Raw genomic sequence first — 23,950 nt, forward strand, 5'->3', positions numbered from 1 at the left:
CAGCATCACTTGGGCTGCTGGGTGAAAAATAGACTGTGATGAAGAATGTCACCTGCCATATCAGTAAACAAAGGATGTTGTGGCCATCAAGCCATCAGCCCCTGCAACCACCTCCAACTGTGCACCCTGAGAGGATTCAGGGTGGAGAAAAGCAGGATACTGGCCCTGGATAGTTAAGGTGCCTATCAAAGGAATGATTCCAGTGAGCTCAGATTCTTGCATCTTCCCATGCATAGAGAAGCACTATATTCATCGACTTGAGATGCCTGGCTTTCTTTGATTAACAGTAACTTTGTGATGATCCAACTACCTGGCTTTTGTTGCAAAAACTCCTGTATATCCTGGCTCCTCCCTTGCCTCTTCGGAGCAGACCCTCAGAGCTATCTGGAGAGGCTGCCTCCCAGGTTTGAGTCCTCAGAAAGTCCATACAATAAAACATAATTTTTTAATAATTTAATAATCTCAGCTTTTAGGCTGTTCATTTTTTGTCAGTCGACAAGAACATGGGCTGGGCAGGGAGGGGCAGAAGCAGGGCTAGCAGCTGGGAAGCAGGGTTTGATATGCTCAAAGAGGTCGAGGAGTAAAAGGGCTAGTATCAGCCTGGACTGCCAAGTGGACCCAGGGTCCTGTTTTTGCGAAACTACAGCGTTCAATAATTGTGGACCACTGTATTCAGAACACCATTATCTGAAGCTCTGTGTCTGGCTTGGAACTCAAGGCAGCTTCTCAGCGTCTGAGTTCCAGGAGAGAGAAAGGCATGTCATTGGTACTCATAGAATTTCAAACTGCAAATTTTCTATAATTTTAGAGAACAAAGTTTCTCAGTGAGTAAGAAAGTAGTGGTCACTCAAAGAGGGGGGGGGGGTACTGTGGCACTTTAAATCTATGAGTGTCCTTGGAAGAAATACTATTTTCTGTTAACTTTGCAGCCAGCTTTATTATGTCTGTTACCCCAGCCTGGCTGAGTTTTGGATCTCTCAGTCCGATCCAATTTTTACTTTCCTACAATTAAGGATCATGTACTACATTTAGTAGTTTTGTCTCTTAAGTGTCTTTTAATCTAGAATACTCCCCACTCTCATATATATATAAAACATTGTCCTGTTGAGGAGAGCAAGACAATCATACTGTAGAATACCCCACATTCTGGATTTCTCCTTTTTTGTTTCTTCATTGGCATGGTTTACTGCGTTCCTCTGTCCCCTGTATTTTCTGTAAACGTTAGATCTAAAGGCTTGATTGGATTCAGGTTAGTATACATTCTTCCCGGAATAGGAGCTACTGGGTGAGGGGGGATTGACTGCAAGGGAACATTGGGGAACTTTCTGGAATGATGGAAATTTTCCATGTCTTGAATGCAGTGGAAATTAGGTGTATACATGTCAGAACCCATCATCAAAATGGATACTTCAAATGGGTGCATTTTATTAAACTATATCTGTATAAAACATACCTTTATGAAATTATATCTCAATAGAGGAGAAAAAGAATCTGTTTAGATCTCAGCTTCTGTGTGTTCTCTCTCCTAGAACTAAGATGCCTGAGAAAGGGCCTGCGTCCAAGGTGTTCCTGCCTTCACAACTGTCCTTCCTCCACTTTGTAAAAGTAAGGCAAATGCTTCTCAGTCATCTTGAAACTTACTTAAGGCATGTTGTGCTGTGGTGTAAAAACCTGGATGCCGAACAAAAGCATAAACATAATAGTGTGTGGCTAGGAAAGGCAATGCCCCTAAGGACTGGGTAACAAATCCTTTTGCAATTCGGATGATTTCCTATTTGCTTCCAACCAACATGAAGGAGGCACTGCAAGACTTGTTGGATAATAGATTATTACAAATAATTTCTGGTAATGAATCATAATGTGATGTGTGGCAAATAGGCATTCAAACATGGGTGACCTTGAGGACTTCCCTGGTGGTGCAGTGGATAAGACTCCATGCTCCCAATGCAGGATGCCCGGGTTCGATCACTGGTCAGGGAACTAGATCCCACATGCCGCAACTAAGAGTTCACATGCCACAACTAAGGAGCCCACCTGCCGCAACTGAGACCCGGTGCAACCAAATAAATAAATAAATATTTTTTTAAAAACATGGGTGACCTTGAATTACTTGGCTGTGACAAAATTTCCATTCCAGTCTCCTGTTTATGTGAAAAACATTTCTCAGTATTTACTTTATAAAAGCAAAAAAAAAAAAAAAAAGGAATAGAGCTTCTTCTAAACTCTATCCCATTCCAACAATAAATAATATTTATCCACAGACAGATGGACAACCCCCAAAAAAACACCAAAAAATAACTAGCCCATCCATCTTATTAAAAGACTCATTTAGATAAAACATACTTTTCAATGTATAACAATTACTGATCATAATGTGGTATATTTATGTTGTTTTGATCAATTATATTCAAATAATAATTGTAATGATAATTTAGAGAAAAATTTTAACACTTAGAGCCTTTTTTAAATTTTATTTATTTTTTTATGCAGCAGGTTGTTATTAATTATCCATTTAATACTTAGAGCCTTATGAACACACGATACTCTTCAAAATTAGAGTCTTAGGGAAACCGGACGTTAATATATATATACACATATATATTAACATAACTTACAAGCATTTTGTTGCAGAGAAGTATGATCTGGTGATTAATTTTAAAACTTTTCACATATTATATCAATATTAGAATAGAAGTCTGTGGGAGAAATAGAATGGAAATACAAGTTCAAGGAGAAAAAAAACGGTAAAATTAAAATTCCAGTTGTTAAAAGCCAGTTCTTTTTTTTTTCCTACAAGATTTTCCATTTATTTCCATGATGGTGTGTGATTATGTCCATGGATTTTTAAAAATAAATGATGATAGGTATATTTAAAAGTATGAAGTAAAATTATATTCTAAAATATCAATATTTATAATAACTAGGAAATTAAGACTGCAACTATTTAAACTTACAATAAACAAATTTTAGGGACTTCCCTGGTTGGGCAGTGGTTAAAAATCCACCTGCCAATGCAGGGGACACGGGTTCAAGCCCTGGTCTGGGAATATCGCACATGCCGCAGAGCAACTAAGCCTGCGGGCCACAACTACTGAGGCTCGTGTGCCTAGAGCCCGTGCTCCGCCACAAGAGAAGCCACCGCAATGAGAAGCCCATGCACCGCAATGAAGAGTAGCCCCCACTCGCCACAACTAGAGAAAGCCCGTGCACAGCAACAAAGACCCCACACAGCCATAAATAAATAAATTTATTAAAAAAAATTTTAGATGTCAAGTTAAAAATATGCAAGGGGTACAGAGTTCTTAGAAATTATTTAAGAAGAAACACAAGTAAAATACTTGAAGATCACTAAACAAGACCTTTTGTCCATCTCCTGAGCAGAAACCATGTGCAGGCAAAATGCTCAAGATCAAGACTGACAGTCCCTGCTCTCATGAGATATCATAGTAATAAACAAATATAAACAAAGGAAGAAAAACAGCCAGTTTCAGGAGTTGATACTTTGAAGAGTACAATAAATATAATAGACTGTTCCTTGGATAAGGATGAGGGTGGGGTGGGGGGAGAGGGGAAGTTGGGTTGGTCAGGGTCTTACAAAGGAAGTGACATTTGAACTGAGACCTGAAGTGAGGATGTCAGCAACCAGAAAACCCAGGAAAGAGAGATTCAGGCTGAGGAAACAGCAAGTGCAAAGGTCCTGTGGCAGAAACAAGCTTGGTGTGTTCCAGGAATAGAAAGAAGATGCTGTGGCTGGAGCATGGTGAGCCAGGGGGAGTGCAGGAAATGTAGGCTGGGGTGTTGTAGGCCGTGCTGTGGAGTCTGAATTTTATCCTGAAGACAATAGGAACCCTTTAGAACAGAGTTTCTCAACTTCTGAGTTTCTCAATGTCCTATTGACATTTGGTCCAGATAATTCTTTGTTGTGGGGGCTGTCCTGAGCATCGTAGGATGTTTGACTGCATCCCTGTCCACTACGCATGAGATGCCAGTAGCCCCCTCATCCCAAAACCCATTGTGACAACCAAAAATGTCTCCAGACATCGCCAAATATCCTTTGTGGGAGGATACGTCCCTATAATGGGAGGCTACACACCCACCAGAAACGGTTATGCTGGTCTATAGCTGATGAACAGGAAAACACTCATGACCCCAGTAAGTCATGACAAATTAAACACATTTTCTCCCTGCTCCCTCCCATAACCTCCCTGAAATGACCACTGAGGAATAAGGAAGGTTAAACTAATGAGGAAAAGGAGAATAGGAGAGGAAACAACATTAGATGAAGAATGTTGACAAAATTTCAGAAGATAGAAAACAGGTGGGAAGTGAATTAGCCAAACACAGAGACGGAGGCCAAGAACTAAGCTAATCCCCAGTGGACAAACCAGAGGAATCTGAGAAACTGAAAATGCCCATCATATATGGAGGCTGGGGTGAGTTGGGACCAAAAGCTGAAGAACTGTGTGGAAGTCAGTATAAGGAGAGGGTGGATTCTTCCACCCTATAGAGCAGGTGACTCTATCTTTCCCAGCCACAGCATAAGACAGGAAGTTTTAGAGAGTCTAGATTTGGGAAGGGGCAGAGTAGAGGATGGAGTGAGTCATGAAACTGAAAACAGGAGGATGAAGTGAGAGGGTATCTAGAAATGGTGAGATTTCCAAGCTCCCAACCCCACTTGGCTCCCACAATGATGACAGTCAGGCTTAGACCTCTGAAATAATCAACACAGGCTCAGTTATGCTGCAGTAACAAAAATCCCTAAATATCAGTAGTTTAAAACAATGTTAGTGTATTGTTTGCTCAAGTTTTATGTCCTTGTGGGTTGTCTTCACTCAGTTTCTTGGAGCAGCCATGATCTGAAGGTGGATAATCACCACACCAAAGGGAAAAAAGAGGTTCAGAGTCCTGCTTAGAGTGATACATCAATTTTTTTTTGGATGAAATTTATATAACATAAAAGTCACCATTTCAAAATGAACAATTCACTGGTATTTAGTACATTCTCAATGTTGTGTAACCACCAACTCTATTTAGCTTCAAGTCATTGTCATCATCCCAAAAGGAAACCCATACACATAAGCAGTTGCTTCCCAGGCCCCTCTCCCCCGTCTCTGCAAGCATCCATCTGAATTCTGTCCCTATGGATTGACCTATTCTGGATTATTCTGTATGCAGGTAATCCTCATTATATGTGGATTCCATATTTCTGAATTTGTCTTACTACATTAACTTTAACTTATTTGTAATTTCAAAATCAAGAGACTTCCCTGGCGGTCCAGTGGGTAAGACTCCGTGCTCCCAATGCAGGGGGCCCAGGTTCCATCCCTGGTTGAAGAACTAGATCCCGCATGCCGCAAATGAGTCTGCATGCCTCAACTAAGAAGTCCGCATGCTGCAACTAAGAAGTCCGCATGCTGCAACAAAGATCCCATGAGCCACAACTAAGACCCGGCACAGCCAAAATAAATAAATACGTAAAAATAAATCCTAAAAAAAAATTGATAGTTGTGGACTTTCCTGGTCATTGGTGGAGCAGCAACAAATTTGACTTGCTCTACATGCATGTTCCCAGCTGAGGTTGAAGGAGGCAACACCCTTCTTATTTCAGCTCTCATACTCTAAACAAGTGTTCATGGTATATTTTGTGCCACATTTTGCATTATCGTGCCTTTTGTTTGTGATTTCGCTGTTTAACATAGTCCCAGGTATAGTGCTGAAGTGCTGGCTAGTGTTCCAAGAAACTACATGTGTTAGGTAAGCTTTGTTCATGCATGAGTTTTAGTGCTGTTGGCCGTGAGTTCAATGTTAATGAACCAACAATATGTATTAAATAAGAATTAAAATTTTTTTTTTTTTATTTTTGGCTGTGCCGCACGGCTTGCAGGATCTTAGTTCCCCGACCAGGGATTGAACCTGAGCTCTCGGCCATGAAAGCACGGAGTCCTAACTTGGACTGCCAGGGAATTCCCTAAATAAGATTTCTTTCAACAGAAGCACATATAAATCAAGATTATGTGTTGATTGGTTCATGAAAATGTTGTGAACAGAGGTTCACAGGAACTGTATTTCCCTAGAAGAAGCAATTCCGTATTCAATAACTGAGTGTTCCCAGAGACGCTGTAGAACATATCTACCATGAATAATGAAAATCGTCAAATGGAATTTGTAAACGGAATCATACATTATGTGACCTTTTGTCTGGCTTCTTTCACTTAGCATAATATTTTTGAGGTTCATCCACATTGTAGCAAGTACCTGCATTTCATTCCTTTCAATGGCTGGGTAATAGTTCATTGTATGGATATACCACACATTGTTTAGCCATTCATCAGTTGAACATTTGGACTGTTTCCATCTTTTGCCTGTTGTGAACAGTGATGCTGTCAATATATATGTACACACATTTTACCAGCCAAAGACTCCAGTCATCTGAGAAAAGCTTTTATTATGAAAGACAACTCCAAAACAAGCAGGAAAATGGGATTTGGAGAAACAGTGACAATGAGAGGAATGAAGTAAACTTCTAAAAACCTGCCATAAACATCTTAGAGAGATAATAGATGATATAGCATTCCTGGAACCGAACAGGCTATCTTTTTTTTTAATTAAAATGTATTTATTTATTTTTCTTTCTAGTGTTAAGATGTAATTGATATACAGCACTGTATAAATTTAAGTTGTAAAGAACAAGATATCTTTTTTTTTTGTTTTTTTTTTTTTTTGGTGGTACGCGGGCCTCTCACTGTTGTGGCCTCTCCTGTTGCGGAGCACAGGCTCTGGACGCGCAGGCTCAGAGGCCATGGCTCACTGGCCTGTGTCCCCTGCATCGGCAGGTGGACTCTCAACCACTGCACCACCAGGGAAGCCCCAAGAACAAGATATCTTTTAAAAGGAATATTCAGGGAACAACAACAACAACAAGCTCTTGGAAATCAAGAAACTAAGAAGTAAAAAATATTCAATGAAACAAGAGGAAGAAAAAAATTGAAGAAGTCTTCCAGAGAGAAGAGGAAATAAAGAACGTTAGAAGACCACAACGGAAGGTCCAATATCCAAATAACAAGAATTTGAGAAAAATAAAACTGGGAAAATAAAGGAGAGAAAATTATAAAGAAAATAATAATTAAAAAAAATTTTTTCTGAACTGACGGAAGTGATAATTTTTTAGAGTGGTATACTGGAGTATTTAAGGTGAAATGTCATGATCTCTGTAACTTACTTTAAAATATTTCAGCAAATCACAATGCGATACCACCTTATACACACCAGAATGACTGTAATAAAAAGGACAACGTCAGAAACAGATATGGGTTGTAGTTTGCCTTCCTTCTTTCCAATTCATGTCTAGCTTCCCCCCACCCCACAACTGCTGGCCTTGCTGATCTCCAGCAACTTTAGGCCCATTGAATTCCCCACCAGCATCCACAGTTTTATTTATAAGACTTAATCTCAATAATAAATCCCTTATTATGAGTTGTAAGGACTCATACTGGTTCTGCTTCCCTGTTCAAACCCTAATTGATGTAAGTATGGCACTAATTATCTGAGGAAAGGTGGCTGCTTATGCATAGATGCTACGGCAAGCACAGTCTCTGAAAGGCCTCACCAGCCATTAGTAACAGGACGTATTTGGAGGGAGGGGTTTGGAGGTCCAGTGGTAGGGAGAATTTTCACTTATTTGCTTTTTTGCAATTTTTTGTTTACCTTGTGATTGTATACATTTTAAAAACACATGCTAATGGTAAAATATAACATGTATCCAGAAAAAGTGCTGTAGGTAGAGTATGTAGTGGTATCTCATTGTGGTTTCAATTTGCATTTCCCTGATTACAAATGAAGCTGAGTACTTTTTTTTTTCATTAGCCATATCGATTTCTTCCTTTCTGCAAGGGCTTCTTAAAGTCTTTTGCCATTTTTCTATCAACTGTCTTTTTCTTAATGATTTCAGGGAGCTCTATTTAGTCTAGGTATAAATGCTTTGCCATTTACATATATTTCAAATATCTTCTACTAGTCCATGGATTTTTTTGACCCTCTTTTGAAGAGGTTTCTTTTGAAGAAATGTGTATTTCCTCTTGGTACAGCCTGAGTGTTTGTGTCCCCCCACCCCCCTCAAATCCATATGTTGAAATTCAAATCCCCAATGTGATGGTATTAGGAGGTGGGGTCTTTGAGAGATGATGAGGTCATGAGGATGGAGCTCTCATGAATGAGATTAATGCCTTTATAAAAGAGACCCCAAAACAAAAACAAAACAAACAAACAAAAAGATTAGCTTTGGGACTTCCCTGGCAGTCCAGTGGCTAAGACTCTGTGCTTCCACTGCAGACGGTGCAGGTTCGATCCCTGGTCGGGGAACTAAGATCCCACATGCCGCATGGCACGGCCAAAACAAAAAACAAAACAAAACAAAAGATTAAAAGAGAACCCAGAGAGCTCCTTTGCCCCCTTCCACCATGTAAGGACGCGGCGAGAAGGCACCAGCTATCAACCAGGAAGAGGACCCTCACCAGAAGGTGACCGTGCTGGCACCTTGATCTTGAACTTCCCAGCCTCCTGCACTGTGAGAAATCAATTTCTGTTGTTTAGCAGACCAGGGATCGAACCCAGTCTGTGGTATTTTGTTATAGCAGTCTGAGCAGATGAGACACCTCTTTTCTCAACATAAATGCCATAGACTCTGGATCTTTTTTACCAACTCTCTCACGAGACTCTTGCGGGCAAGGTGAGAAGGCACAGGCTGTGTTACTTGTGTTCAGAAGCTGGGTCTGCAAAGCCCACAGGCAGCGATAAAGAGGTCTGTGGGGAAACGTTCTCAGTGTCACACTCTGTTCTCTGCACAGTCCTTTTTAAATTTGTGATCATCATTTATTAAGTTACAAAGATCCAGGCCCTGTGGTAAGAACTTTATATACTTGACCTATTTTCTCTTTTTCACTCCCCCAGTTACCAGAGCCCATGTATCCATCAGTTACAGAAGGCACAGTCTAAGGCCACGGTACGTTGAAGTCCCCAGGAAAATGTTTTAATTCTTTTGGAATCAGAAGAAAAATAAATAAATATAACCCTGCCTTTATTATATTTGTCTTTATACCAACACCATCATAAAATATAGTTTTAGATTTGTGTGTGTGTGTGCGTGTGTATGTGTGTGTGTGTAAGAATGTGTCCCAGCCAGCAACCTTATAAGGTGGGCACTATTGTTATATAATTTATTCAAGGGAAGAAACTAAAGTCTGAAAAGTGACTTAGCCAAGGTCAGACAGCTGGAAAGTGTGGGAACAGGGACTTGAACTTAAGCCTGGGGAACCCTAAAGCTTTTACGCTTGGCCACTAACCTAAAGGGTCCCCAGGTCAACACTGTCATATCCAGGGGGTGTATCTGGCTGGAGCTGGGGAGGTTTACCCTGGAAGAAGTCTTAGAGGAGATTTGATACAGTCTTCAAATATTTTAAGAGCTGTCACATGGAAAAAGGATTAGCCCAGTTTTTTGTGGCTCCTGAGAATGGAGCCGGGATAGGTTGGGTGGGGTTATAGGAAAGCAGATTTTGACCCAGTCACCTGTCAGTAGCAATTTATCCTGAAAACCATAGGAGGGACGTTTGACCTCTGTCCCTGACAAGGAAAGAATTAAGAACAAAGCTGTGTTGGAGAGGATTACTGCCTTGGGAAGGGAGTTGGAGGAGAACGAGATGAATTTTTACATCCCTTTAACATTAAGATCCTACACTTGCAGATATTAGAGGTTCAGCAAGTGTAGATGAGTCGGGATCCTCCCCACCCCCACCCCAATTTCACCAATCCTTAGCGAGCCCTCTCATGCACTCTTAGTGGGGGTCTAAATGGAAACAGTCTTTTTGGAAGAGCTATTGGCAGTATCCATTGAGACTTTCCATAACTTTTGACTTAGCACTTCTATATGGAAGAATCTCTACTATGATATAAATACACAAATGTGCAAAGATATTTGCCCAAGGATGTTTACTGCAGTGTGTTTATAATAGCAGAAGGTTTACAACAGCCAAGTGTTCAGCAGAAGGGGACGGGTTAAATGAATGATGAAACTAATACAACATTGTAAATTATTGTCAATCAATTATGGACAATTATTTGACATTGTAATTATTGTCAACTATACTTCAATATAAAACTAAACAATATTTTGAAAAGGAAAATAAATGAACGATGATAAACGATTCATAGATCATACATGGTGTTAACGATCCAGGCTCTGTTGTAGGCCCTAGGGATGCCCAAATGAGCCTAAGTGACAAAGACCCCCCCAGCCCCACCCTGTGGTTGTCCCCCTTGTGGAGTGTGGGAGGAAAATCAGACAATCAACCTGTTTCATAAGTAAATCAAACTGCACATTAGAAGGTGGTGAGGGTCGTACTGAGAACGCAGGGATGCGGAGTGGAGGTGGGGGCGGGTTGCAGTTTTCAGTAGGGTGTACCGGGTAGATCTCACTGAGAAGGGAACGTTAGAGAAAGGCTCGAAGCTGGATGGGACACCCGCCACTCTGGAGAGTCACTGGGAGAACATCTTTGAAGGGCCTGGCATCCAGCAGGCTCTGAAGGACAGTAGCTGTTGTTTATTTCAGTCCCCAGGAATTAGAAAGAGCCCCCAAAATGCTTATCTAAGGAAGATGCCTAAAAGTTTGCTGATGAAGAGTGGGAGGGCTTGGACTCTGGTGACTGTTTTTTACCTGCCTCCCCAGAAAGCAGTTGAAACATCTCATGCAAGGGAAGGTTCTTGCCTGTGTGTCTTGTTTGCCCACCTGCCTTTGTAGCAATCCATCTGCCCATTGTATTTCTTTCTATCAGTTTCACTGGGTGGAGGAGGCTCCCCAGCTCCCTTGTCCTTGATAAAGCCCCGGAGGGCCCCCATTAGGCAATGAGGAAGCTCTTGGTGTGGTAAGGTCTCTCCCTAGACAGGAGGTCACTCAGCAGCAGCCCCTTAAACGGTGGGAGTCAGTCCCTATCAGTGCATTTATTCTGAGTCTTGGCAACAGACAGATGGGAGGTACCAAAGGGATCTATGGGTTTTTTTCCCTGACTCCAAGCAGGTTTTTATCTAGCACCTACTAAAAATGGCTCTGGTCTCTTTAGGGTAACAGGTTATGGGGTCTGCTCTGGTTTAGATGTTACCTGAAGTAGGGAAAGGGGCTCCTTCAAGGGGAGAAGAGACAAGAGATTTCTATACAAAGCTGGAAATAAGTATCCCATGAGATGAATAAAGTCCTAATGGGGGGATAAGGAAAGGCTTCCCTGGCACCAAGGACACTGCTGGTGGGACAGGAGGAGACACAATTGGGGTTTTGACACAGGGAAATGGGGATGGTGTCCCAGGCAGAGAGCACAGCAAACAAAAACACACAGAAGCAGCTAACAATGGAGCATATTCAAGCTGTTCTAAGTAGAACCTTTTGTCAGGAGCATAGTGATAAAGAAAATAATAAATAATAGTAATAACCAACATTCATTGTATACTCACTATGTGCCTGGCAGCATTTGAAACACTACATCCTCTCTCTAACCCCCACAACGCTCCTAGAAGACAATATATTAACAGCCCAACTCTATAGGTGAGGAAACAGAGACAAAGATCGGTTGATAATTTGCCCATTTGTGGCTGAGGGGTTTATAACACAGCACCACCACCAATAATAATAACCACAATTATTAGCTGCCATGGATTGATCGCCAAGCCCTTTCCTGAGTGTTGGCCATACCTCCTCCTCTGATCCGACCCTCACTGTCCAGTGAGGTGCCCAGCTCAAAACCATGGAGCTGGTTAAGGGTAGAGCCAAGATGAAAATCCAGAACTGACTTCCAAGTCCTGGTTCTTAACCACTCCATTGAATGACAATTTCCTTAACTCACAAACAACAGAAGAAGATGTGTTTTGTGTAAATTCATCTAGCAACTGGAATTTGGAGGAGAAGGAGGCAAAAAGCCTTCCTATCAGTGAGAGGAGTAGTTAACCTGTTTGCCCAACAGAATCATTGGGAGAAGTGTATTATATCCTTCAGATTCTGGCTATAAATGCCAGCTCTGTTTCTTACCAGCTGTGCATCCTGGGCAACCTCTCTGTAACCCAGTTTTCTCATGTACAAACTAGAGATGATAATACTTATTATTTAGAGTTACTATGAAGATTAAATGAGTGCATTCATGTGAAATGTTTACATCTGTATACAATACGCATTTACTGTTCGGTAATAATGATGGCAGTAATGGGCAGCCAGGTTTGGGAACCACTGAGTTTAGAGCCTAAAGAAATAATGTAAACTAGCACTTCCCAAATTGTATAGCTGTCCTCCGATGTGGGAGATATGAATTTTCTTATCATATGGATTTATCAATGGACTATTTATGAAACAATGAGATGTTTTTATTCTTAGGAAATACAAAGTGAAGTATTTACGTATGTATGCAACTTATTCTCAAATGTTTCAGCAATAATTATATATAGATACAGATAGATATAATTATATATGTTACTACTGCTGAACCATTTGACAGTATACATAGATAGTATATATATTGAGGATATATGTGTATATATATATATGTACATACATATAAATAATCCTCTCTCTCATAGATAGAGATATAGGCTTAGAGATAGGTATAGATATAGATATGAGAGAGAAAGAGGGAAAGAAAGAGAGAAAGGGAGGAGAGAATGTAAGAAAATGTTAACAATTAATATATCCAGGTAACAAATATTGGGAAGTTCATTGTGCTATTCTTGAGATTTTTTCCATAAATTGAATTATTTTGCAAAATAAAAAGAAAATATCTATTCTTTAAAAATCACATTGGCTCATTCAAGGCTCTGAGAAGTTCTGTGGTAAATAAATTTGTGTCCCCCCAATGCTCCCTGAATGTGTTTAACCTGAAAAGCTGTTTCTTCCTTGTTACTTGTAATTCCAGACACTTTGGGCATAGTCTCGGATGATACATGTGGGAATGAAAGAGAGAAAGGCTATAAAAGACGCGACAGAAGTACAAACCACAGGACTAGGCACACTGAGTGATGAATTTGGGTTTTGGTTTCTGGGGGGGGCGGTGATCGAGCTGTAGATAATTCAGCTCCTCTGCTGGTTGAGTAGGGGCAGGTGGAGAAGGCATTAAGTTTTACTTTAGATGCCCTTAGGACATGCAAGTAGAGGCTCTGAGCAGACAGCTGTAAACATGGTGTGGAAATGGAGAGAGAAGTCAGCTTTCATTCTGAGAATTTGATAGAGTAAACAGTAGAAGTCAAGTGAATGGCTGAGACCACTGAAAGATAGAGGGATAGTGGATATTCGTCATTTTTTCCTACTCAGCATCCATTCCCCCTGCTTCAACGGCATCTTAGTTTTCTTTTGCTGAGCTACCTACTCCTCACTGAGAACATTCTTGATGAGACTGTCAGTCAAAATGCCTTCCCTCTCTGGCCAAGGAGTGGGCATGTGAACCAACCTGGCCAATTAGATTCTTTCTTCTGGAAATTTGAATACTGACCAAAGTGACATCACAACCAAAAATGTTTGGATCCAATTCATTCCAACATCATTGCCCTAGAAAGACTGTACATACACGTTACTTATGTATCATCTTGCCAAAAATGTTTAACCTGGATCCAATTATGAGGGAACAATGAGACAAATATCAAATAGGACATTCTATTAGACATCTGACGTGGGCTCTCCTAAAAAGCCAATATCATTTAAAAAAAAGAAAAAGGTGGAGGAATCATTCTGGACTGAAAGATATTAAAAAGATATAACAATTATGGGCTTCCCTGGTGGTGCAGTGGTTGAGAGTCTGCCTGCCGACGCAGGGGACACGGGTTCGTGCTCCGGTCTGGGAAGATCCCACAGGCCGCGGAGCAGCTGGGCCCGTGAGCCATGGCCGCTGAGCCTGCGCGTCTGAAGCCTGTGCTCCGCAACGGGAGAGGCCACGGCAGTGAGAGGCCCGCGTACCGCAAAAAAAAAAAAAAAAAAATATAACAACTAAATATAGCACATAGTCTTGATTGAATCCTGAACTGAGAAACAAAACAAAAGCCAACTATATACATTTTTTAAAAAAACAGAATATCTAAACAAAGACTTTAAGTCAACTATTTTATTTATTTATTTTATTTTTGGCTGTGTTGGGTCGTTGTTGCTCCACGAGGGCTTTCTCTAGTTGCAGCGAGCAGGGGCTACTCTTCGCTGCGGTGCACGGGCTTCTCATTGTGGTAGCTTCTCTTGTTGTGGAGCACCGGCTCTAGGTGCGTGAGCTTCAGTAGTTGTGGCACGTATGCTCAGTAGTTGTGGCTTGCAGGCTCTAGAGTGCAGGCTCAGTAATTGTGGCACACGGGCTTAGTTGCTCTGCAGCATGTGGGATCTTCCCGGACCAGGGCTCGAACCCATGTGCCCTGCATTGGCAGGCGGATTCCTAACTACTGTGCCACCAGGGAAGTCCCAAGTCAACTATTTTAAATATACTCAAAGGGACTTCAAAAACTGGGAGAGATCATTGCTGGTAGACCTGACACGCAATAAATGCTGCAAGGAGTTCTTCAGGCTGAAATAAAAGGACACTAGACAGTAATTCAAATCTACATGGAAAAATAAATAACATTGGTAAAGGTAACTACATAGATAAATATAAAAGTCAGTATTAATGTATTTTGGGCTTGTTACTCTTCATTTTTGCTATGTGATTTAAAAGACAATAACATAAAACAATAATTACAAATCCATATTCATGGGCACACGGTGAAAAAGATGTAATTTGTGCCAATAACAACATAGAGGGAAGAATGGAGCTATGTAGCAGTAAAAATTTTGTATAATATGAAAGCTAAGTTGGTATTAATTCTAACTAGATTGTTATAAATTAAGCATTAATTATAATTCCCAGGGAACCACTAAGAAAATAACTGAAAAATATGTAGTAAAAGAGAAGTAATACCAATCCCCTTAAACCTTTAAAAAAGTAGGAGAGGGTAATACTTCCTAATTCCTTCTATGAAGCCAGTGTTACCCTGATACCACAGCCAGACAAAGACATCACAAGAAAACTACAGCTCAATGTCTCTTATGGATATAGAGGCAAAAATCCTCATCAAAATACTAGCGACTCCAACAGCATATACATGGATTCTACATAATGATCAAATGAGATTTATCCCAGGAATGCAAAGGTGATTCAACATTTTAAAAAATCAATCAATGTCATACACCAAATTAATAAAACAAAAGGGGGAATGGAAACCACATGAACATCTTAATTGATGGAGAAAAAAAGCATTTGATAAACTCTAACACCCTTTTATGCTAAAAGTACTCCAACAACTGGGACTTTTTCAACATGATAAGGGGCATATATAAGAAACCCAAATCACATACAATGATGAAAGACTTAAAGCTTTCCCCCTAAGGTCAGGAACAAGACAAGGATGTCACTTTTGCTACCTTTATTCAACATTGTATCAATATTTGAATGTTTTTAAATATAGGTTTCATTATTATTCAGGCATGGTGAGGCCAACAGATTAGGAGATGACGGCCTTTGAAAGATAGTTTATTATACCTTCAGATCCCAAGGAAAGGGAGCATGCCACATTGTGGCAGGGGTCACAAAGGGAAACACAAGAACTGGTCAGGCGGTAGAGGCATAAGGAGGAAATGTGGACAAGAGCCTTCATTGGAGTTTCAAAGGGAAGGAATGGGAAAGGTAGAGTAGGCAGTTTAGGATTGGCTAGTTTGAATAATTTCAGTGGGCTCTGGGGGATAGGGGCTGTCACTAGTTGTCTCATTCCTGGCCCTAATAATTACAAAGCATTGCTGAAAGAAATTAAAGAAGACCTAAATAAATAGAAAGACATTGTGTTTCTATGGATTGGAAGACTTAATATTGTTAAGATGGCAATATTGCACAAAAACAATCTATAGATTTAATGCCATCCCCGTAAAAATCCCAAAGTCCTTTTTTGTAGGCATGGAAAAGCCATACCTAAAACTTATATGGTATTGCAAGGGCAAGGGACCATGAAAAGCCAGAATGATCTGGGAAAAGAACAAAGTTGGAAGATGCATGCTTCGTGATTTTAAAACTTACTGGAAATTCCCTGGTGGTCCAGTGGTTAGGACTCAGCACTTTCACTGCCAGGGCTCGGGTTCAATCCCTGGTCGGGGAACTAAGATCTTGCAAGCTGCGTGACATGGCCAAATTTAAAAATATATATATTTTTTTAAATTACTAAAAGCTACGATAACCACAGATTGTGGTACTGGCATAAGGATAGACATATAGATCAATGAAATTGATTGAATCAATGAAATTGAAATTAAATATGAGTTGAGAGTCTGGAAATAAACTCATACATCTATGGTCAGTTGATTAGGGAAACATTTCTTCAACAGCTGGTCCTGGAACAAGTGGATATTCACATGCAAAAGAAGGAAGTTGGACCTTGAAGTTACATCATACACAAAAATTAACTCAAAGTGGACCAACAGTTGGTGGGAATGTAAAGTTAGTGCAGCCACTATGGAAAACTAAAAGTAGAGTTGCCATATGATCCAGCGATTCCCTCTCCTGGGCATATATCTGGAGAAAACCATAATTTGAAAAGAAAATGCACCCCAGTGTTCACTATTTGCAATAGCCAAGATATGGAAACAACCTAAATGTCCACTGACAGATGAATGGATAAAGAAAATGTGGTACGTATGTACAATGGACTACTACTCAGTCATAAAGAGAATGAAATGATGCCGTTTGCAGCAACATGAATGGACCTAGAGATTATCATGCTAAGGGAAGTAAGTCAGAAAAGAAAGACAAATACCATATGATATCATTTATATGTGGAATCTAAAATATGATACAAATGCACTTATTTATAAAACAGAAAGAGGGAATTCCCTGGTGGTCCAGTGGTTGAGACTCAGCATTTCCACTGCTATGGCCAGGGTTTGATCCCTGGTCAGGGAACTAAGATCCCACAAGCCATGTGGCACAGCCAAAAAAAAAAGAAAAAACAGAATCAGACACATAGACATAGAAAACAAATTTATGTTTACCAAAAGGGAAAAGGAGTGGGGGAGGGATAAATTAGGAGTTTGGGATTAGCAGATACAAACTACTGTATATCAAATAGATAAACAAGGTCCTACTGTAAAGCACAGGGAACTACATATTCTGTAATAAACCATAATGGAAAATAATATGAAAAAGAATATATATGTACATATATGTGTGTGTGTGTGTATGTGAAAAAAGTGGATCAACAAACCAAATTAAGAGTGAAAACTATAAAATACTTACAAGAAAACCTAGAGGCAAATCTTAATGATCTTGGATTTGACAATGGTTTCTTAAATATGACACCAAAGGCAGAAGCAGCAACAACAACAAAAATAGGTGAATTAGACTTCATGAAAAGTAAAAACATTTGTACATCAAAGGATACTATCAAAAGAGTGAAAAGACAACCCACAGAATGGGAGAAAATATTTGCAAATCCCATATTTGACAAGGCTCTAGTATCTAGAATATGTAAAAAAAGAACTTTTACAACTCAACAACAAAAAAGCAAAGAACTCAATTCAAAAATGAGCCAAGGTAGAGACACAGATGTAGAGAACAAACGTACGGACACCAAGCGGGGAAAGCGGCCGGTGGTGGGGTGGTGGTGGTGTGATGAATTGGGAGATTGGGATTGACATATACACACTAATATGCATAAAATGGATAACTAATAAGAACCTGCTGTATAAAAAAATAAATAAAATAAAATTCAAAAACCAAAAATGAGCCAAGTGTTTAAATAGACATTTCTCCAAAGAAGATATTCAAATGGCCAACGAGCACATGAAAAGAGGCTTACCATCATTAATCACCAGGAAAATGCAAATAAAAATTGTAATGAAATGTCTCCTCATAGACACTGGGATGACTATAATAAAAAACGAATGGAAAATAACATCCTCTTTGACAAGGATGTGAAATTGGAACACATATACATTGTTGATGGAAATGTATAATGCAGTCTCTATGGAAAACAGTTTGACAGAGAATCCCCTGGAAGTCCAGTGATTAGGACTCTGCGTTCTCACTACCCAGGGCCTGGGTTCAATCCCTGGTCAGGGAACTAGAATTCCACAAGCAGCGCAGCACAGTCAATCAATCAATCAGTCAATCAATAAAACTGTTTAACAGTTCCTCAAAAAGGGAACCAGAGAATTACCATATGGCCCAACAATCCCATGACTCCATATTTGCCTGAGAATTGAAAACAGGTGTTTTAACATTAACTTGTACACAAATGTTCACAGTAGCATTATTCATAATAGTCCAAAAGTGGAAATGACCCAAATGTTTACCAACTGATGACTGGGTAAATCATATTTTGTCTATCCATATAACAGAATATTATTCAGCCATAAAAAGGAATTAAATACTGATACATGCTACAACTTGGATGAACCTTGAAACCAAGCTTTTTGAAAGAACCCAGGTATAAAAGGCCACATATTGTATGAATCCATTTACATACACGAAATGTCCAGAATAAGTAAATCCATGGGGATAGAAAGTAGATTAGTGGTTGTCAGGGCCTGAGGTTCTGGGAGAAGGGGGGAATGGGGAGTGACAGCTTAATGGGTACAATGAAAATTCTCTGGAGTGGATAGTGGTGATGATTGTACAACACTGTGATTGTGCTAAAAGCCACTGATTTGTACACTTTGAAATCGTGATTTTTTAAGTTATGTGAATTTTACCTCAATAAATTAAAAAATGATTAGGAAGTGTGATCCAATTCAGACTAATGGAATATAAGGAGAGCTTTGCTAAGTGTTTCTGGGAAAGTTCTTCCCAGTTTGCTGCGAGACATTCTGGAAGTTGTTCTCTTTTCTCCTCTGACCATTGTAATGCTTGAACGTGATACCCAGAACAGCTTGGGTCATCTCAACAACACTTAAAAAATGATGCCCATCTATGGAGGAGGGGATGTGAAGGTTACTTGCATGCTATTTTGCACTGTGCTCTGACTAAATGCTTCCCACTGGATAGGTAGTTGGGGGCTGAATTTCAGCCTCTGTTCTTCTTGGTATGTGGTTGAGTCTTCCCATGGAAAGAGATAATTTTTTCTAAAAGTTGTTCTTCCATAGGGCCCTTTTCTCTAATTTGCTTAAGGCCTCCATGTATACTAGTGGCAGCCCTGGGGCAATCATGGGAATATAAGGAAAAGGAGCCAGGGCCACAGGCATAGTAGCTTTTAAAACTGCCAAGTGTCTGGATATTCAGTTATGTTTAACATTAAATTTTCTTACCAATAAGACAGCTTGATTTGCATTAAAAAATAGTCTCATCTGTACCCCAATGTTCATTGCAGCAGTATTTACAATAGCCAAGACATGGAAGCAACCTGAATGTCCATCGACAGATGAATGGATAAAGAAGATATGGGATATATACACAATGGAATATTACTCAGCCATAAAAAGAATGAAATAATGCCATTTGTAGCAACATGGATGGACCTAGAGATTATCACACTAAGTGAAGTAAGCCAGACAAAAGACAAATATCATATGATATCGCTTATATGTGGAATCCAAAAAAAAAAAAGATACAAATGAACTTATATACAAAACAGACCCACAGACATAGAAAACAAATTTATGGTTAAAGGGGAAAGTGGGGGAGGAATAAATCAGGAGTTTGGGATTAACATATATACATTACTATATTTAAATCGATAACCAACAAGGACCTACTGTATAGCACAAGGAACTATATGCAACATTTTGTAATAACCTATAAGCGAAAAGAATCTGAAAAAGAATAGATATATTGTATAACAGAATCACTGTGCTGTATACCTGAAACTAACACAACATTGTAAATGAACTATACTTCAATTTTAAAAAGTCTCATCAATCAAGAGGGTTTTTTGTTTTGTTTTAGTGGAGGGGGTAAGGAGGGAGTAAAAATAAATCAGACAGATAGCTGCTGATTTGACATGTTCCTCTAGCATACTCTAAAAAAACCTGCCCAAATATGCCCAAGATCCATCTGTCCCCTGAAAAGGACTGAGGGAGATCTTTAATCTAGACAAATCCTCCAGGGGCATAATATTTGGACATTTTAAACTGTCCCATAAACTGTCATGTATTTTCTATTTGATTAATCATTGACCAACAAGACAATTGGCTTTATTACATATTATTTTTATTCAAGAAGGAAAATTTATAAATGTTATGTACAAATGTTCTTAAATGTTCTATAGAATTTGTTTGAATCTCAAACAAATTTAACTTGACATTTAGACTGAGAAGCAATAAAAAAAATTTATTGATCACAAACACACAAAAAAAATTCAGGAAGAGGCCAAATGAAGTGCTGGAACATTCCAGGAAGGATAAGCATCAGGATAACCAAAATCCTAACGGTGAATTTAAACAGGACTCTTGGTTGCAAATGACGAAAATTAAAATCTGCTTAAACCAAAATTTATTGACTCATGTACCTAAAATGGCAAGTGGTAAATTTCGCTTTAATCATGGTCCAGGAGCTCCACAGTCTCTATCACTCGGTACTGCTTTTCTCTTTGTTCCCGTTGAAAATTAATAAAGGAAACCTCACTAAAGTTAGAGCCAGGAATGGCCGGCAGAGGAAAGTCTCATACATTAACACTCATCATCATTTGCAGGCACTGACCTTCACTTCCACGCCACACAGAAAAAAGGGAAAATTGCACTCCCAAATAGGAAGCGCAACTACCTTACTAGCCCAAAGGAAGAATTTCTCCTCCCTCAGCAACTGCCCAGCCAATGGGAAACATTGCAGCTCAGCCAATGAGAAGCCATCACCACCTACTTTCCTCCAATAAACTTTCACTTAGAACAGCACCGCCCAACTCCCCACCCCTCCTTTTTCCTATAAAAGCAGTCTCCCTTTGTTTTCCGGACGTGCCTGTGGATTGCCGTAGATGGCACGTCTTGATTTGCAGTTCTTTGCTTTTCCCAAATAAACACATTTTGCTGGTAAAACTGGCTGATTTTAGGTTAACAGTGTCATTCTCAGTCAGGTTCTTCTCACTCAGAGTCAAAGATGACACCCAGCACTTCCAACTATATCCTGCCTGGCAACCCCCAGAGAAAGAGTGCATCCCTTGTCCAGTAGCTGCAGGGGTGTCTTGGGTTTGAGGCTCATTGGCCTTGCTTGGGTCATGTGTCCATTCCTGAACCAATCACTGAAGCTGATGGGAGTGTGTGGAATGTCCTAAATGGTGAGAACTGGGTCTATGTCCACTCTTGCAGCCCCACTGAAAGGGGCGGGTGGGGGAGTAACTGTCCCCAAGTGGTACTCTAGGGTGCTGTCTATTCTGGAAGAATGGACAAGAGAACCTGAGCAGAAACAAGACATTTAAAGCACATGACAGAAAAAGTCCTCCACCGTCAGCCCCTTCACATTCGCTTTGTGTCTCTCCTCTCTGCCCGTTACTTGGACCTGCTTTCACTTCCTCAAATGTGCTCATTGCTCCACCTCAGGGCCTTTCTAAATGCTGTTCCACGTTCCTGGAATGCTCTTCCACCACTGTGCCTAGTTAACACCTACTTATCTTTCAGCTTTCAGGTCAAACGTCACACTTCCTCAGGGAAGCTGTGGCAGTTATTATCCAAATATGGCCACAGTTATAGCTCCCATGGTACACTCTTCTTACAAGGTGTTTTGACACTCTGCCCATTGAGAAGTGTGGTCTGTGTTCCTTTCCCTTGAATCCAGGTGAGCTTGAGACAAACATCAAAGTGACACTATGTGGCTTTCAAATCTAGGTCATAAAATGTGAAAAGCTTCTGCCTGATTCTCTTAGGATGTTCACTCTTAGAACCCAGCCACCATGCCATAAGGAAGCCCAAGTAGCCCACAAAAGGGCCCCGATGGAGAGGAGCTAGGATCCCTAACCCAGATCCCTGACTGAATTCCCAGCTGTCAACCAGCACCAACTTACAGGCCAGGTGAGTGAGCCATCTTTGAGAGAAGCCTCCAGAACCTTGATAACATCAAGTGACAGAAGCCGGACACAGAAGGCCACGTTTTGTATGCCTCCACTTATATGAAATGTCCAGATTATAAATATCTACAGAGACAGTAATAAAAGAAATTTTCACATATTGAGATATAGGGAAGTCATTCTGGCTTATACATGAGTTAACTTGAATTTTATGCTAACTAAAATAGCCTGTTTGTGGCCCAGCAAACATACATTGTACATCTGCTTTAATTATCAGAGAAAAGGACACATTGACCAAAAGAAAAAATGTCCATGTTAAAAATAAAGATTAAATGCTTCTCTTCCTGGATGCCAATGCTGGTCCTCCTTTGATGATGACTCCCTTCCCAGGTGCCAAGGTCATGCTGACTTGCGGTATACATGCTGACCTGTGTGTTTTCTTTTTTTCCCTTGAAATGTATCCCTAACTTATTTAATGTTCTTTGTTCTGACAAGATATAAAACTGTGCTGGAAACCATGCTTCTCTGGAGCAGTTTCTCAAATTAACGTAAATTAATTTACTCTCCATTCCCAGTTAAGGTGCCCCAGATGACACCAAGTGGAGCCCAGACTTGCTGTCCAGGTTGAATTCTGCCCAAATTGCAGATTTGTGGGCAACATACATGACTGTTGTTGGTTTAAGTCACTAGGTTTTAGGATAGTTTGTTACAGAGCTTCTGAGCCAGAACCTTTCCCTAACCACCTCTCCATTCCAGGGCAGGTCTCCTGTTGTCTCTGTATTTTTTTTTTTATTGTAGTACCTATTCAGTTTGTAAGTAAATATTTGATTAATTGCTGTCTTCCCCATTGGCCAGTGTGCTCTGTGTGTAGCAAGGACCAGTTCCCAAAGGTGTGTGTACACATGGTGTTTGAAAACTACGTGGCAGATATCGAGGTGGATGGAGAACAGGCAGAATTGGCTTTGTGGAACAGGTGGGCAGGAAGAGATCACCTGAGGCCTCTCGCCTATCTGGATGCTGATGTTATACTGATGTGTTTCTCCACTGAGAGCCCTGATAAAGGGACATTTATCAGGAAACATCAGACATTCATCAGAAAACATCCCAGAAAAATGGACTCCAGTAGTCATTTCTGTCCCATTATCCTGCTTGGGAGAAAAAGGATCTTTGGAAGGATGAGAGCAGAAGGTGGGAGCTAACCAAGATAAGGCAGGAGCCAGGAAAACTAGAGGAAGACAGAAATATGGCAAACAGAATTGGAGCTTTGGGGTAGATGGGGTGTGCATCAAAGCCCAAAGATGGAGTGAGAGAGGTTTTTGAAATGGGCATGAGAGCAGCTCTGCAAACCAGATATAGGAAGGAAAAATCTGGGTGCTTCATCTTGGGAAACTGTGCTGCAAAGCACAGCCCTCATGTGGTAAATTTGAAGAGCTATTTATTAATCTTAGTGGCTGATTAGTGGCCTTTTTCATTTATCTATAATTTATCTAAGATTACATATCAGAAGTCATCTTGCTATCAGTGTTTAGAAGTCAACCATGATTATCGATGATGCCCAAACCATCTGGCCTGCCAGGGTTCCTCTGACATAGCTCTAACAGCCCTCTGCTCTCCCATCTGACACACCAGGCACTAATTCAAGTTATAACTGTGGTGCTCCAAGGACAATGGTGCTTCAAGGACAAAGGACAACCCTGCCTGAAAAAGTGTCAGTGTTACACCCCCTACCGGACTCTTACTCGCCCTCTCCACCATGTTGTGATGGTTATGAAATTCCTGAGCCCACCTGGGCGATGCCCACCTGGGCAGCGGGACCTGTCCCAAATAAGGAAAGGCATCTGCCCTGTCCCACTCCCACCCTATAGAAGAAAAGTATATGTCCCTCGACCAATCAGTAAACGAAATTTTCACCTCGGACCATTCCTTTGTTTTCTGGCCGTAA

General features: G+C 40.4%; 1 pseudogene across 1 annotated transcript in view; it reads left to right on the top strand.

Annotated features, from left to right (window-relative positions):
- Positions 1-23,467, top strand: part of LOC309973476 — a 29,741-nt pseudogene extending 6,274 nt beyond the window's left edge. Inside the window, exon 2 of the transcript in view lies at positions 22,655-23,467. The product of the transcript in view is annotated as an uncharacterized misc_RNA (transcript). The remainder of the gene's footprint in view (positions 1-22,654) is intronic.
- The last annotated feature ends 483 nt before the right edge of the window (positions 23,468-23,950 follow it).

Source organism: Leucopleurus acutus, assembly GCF_964270905.1.
Source record: "Leucopleurus acutus genome assembly, chromosome: 16".
Lineage (NCBI taxonomy): Eukaryota > Metazoa > Chordata > Mammalia > Artiodactyla > Delphinidae > Leucopleurus > Leucopleurus acutus.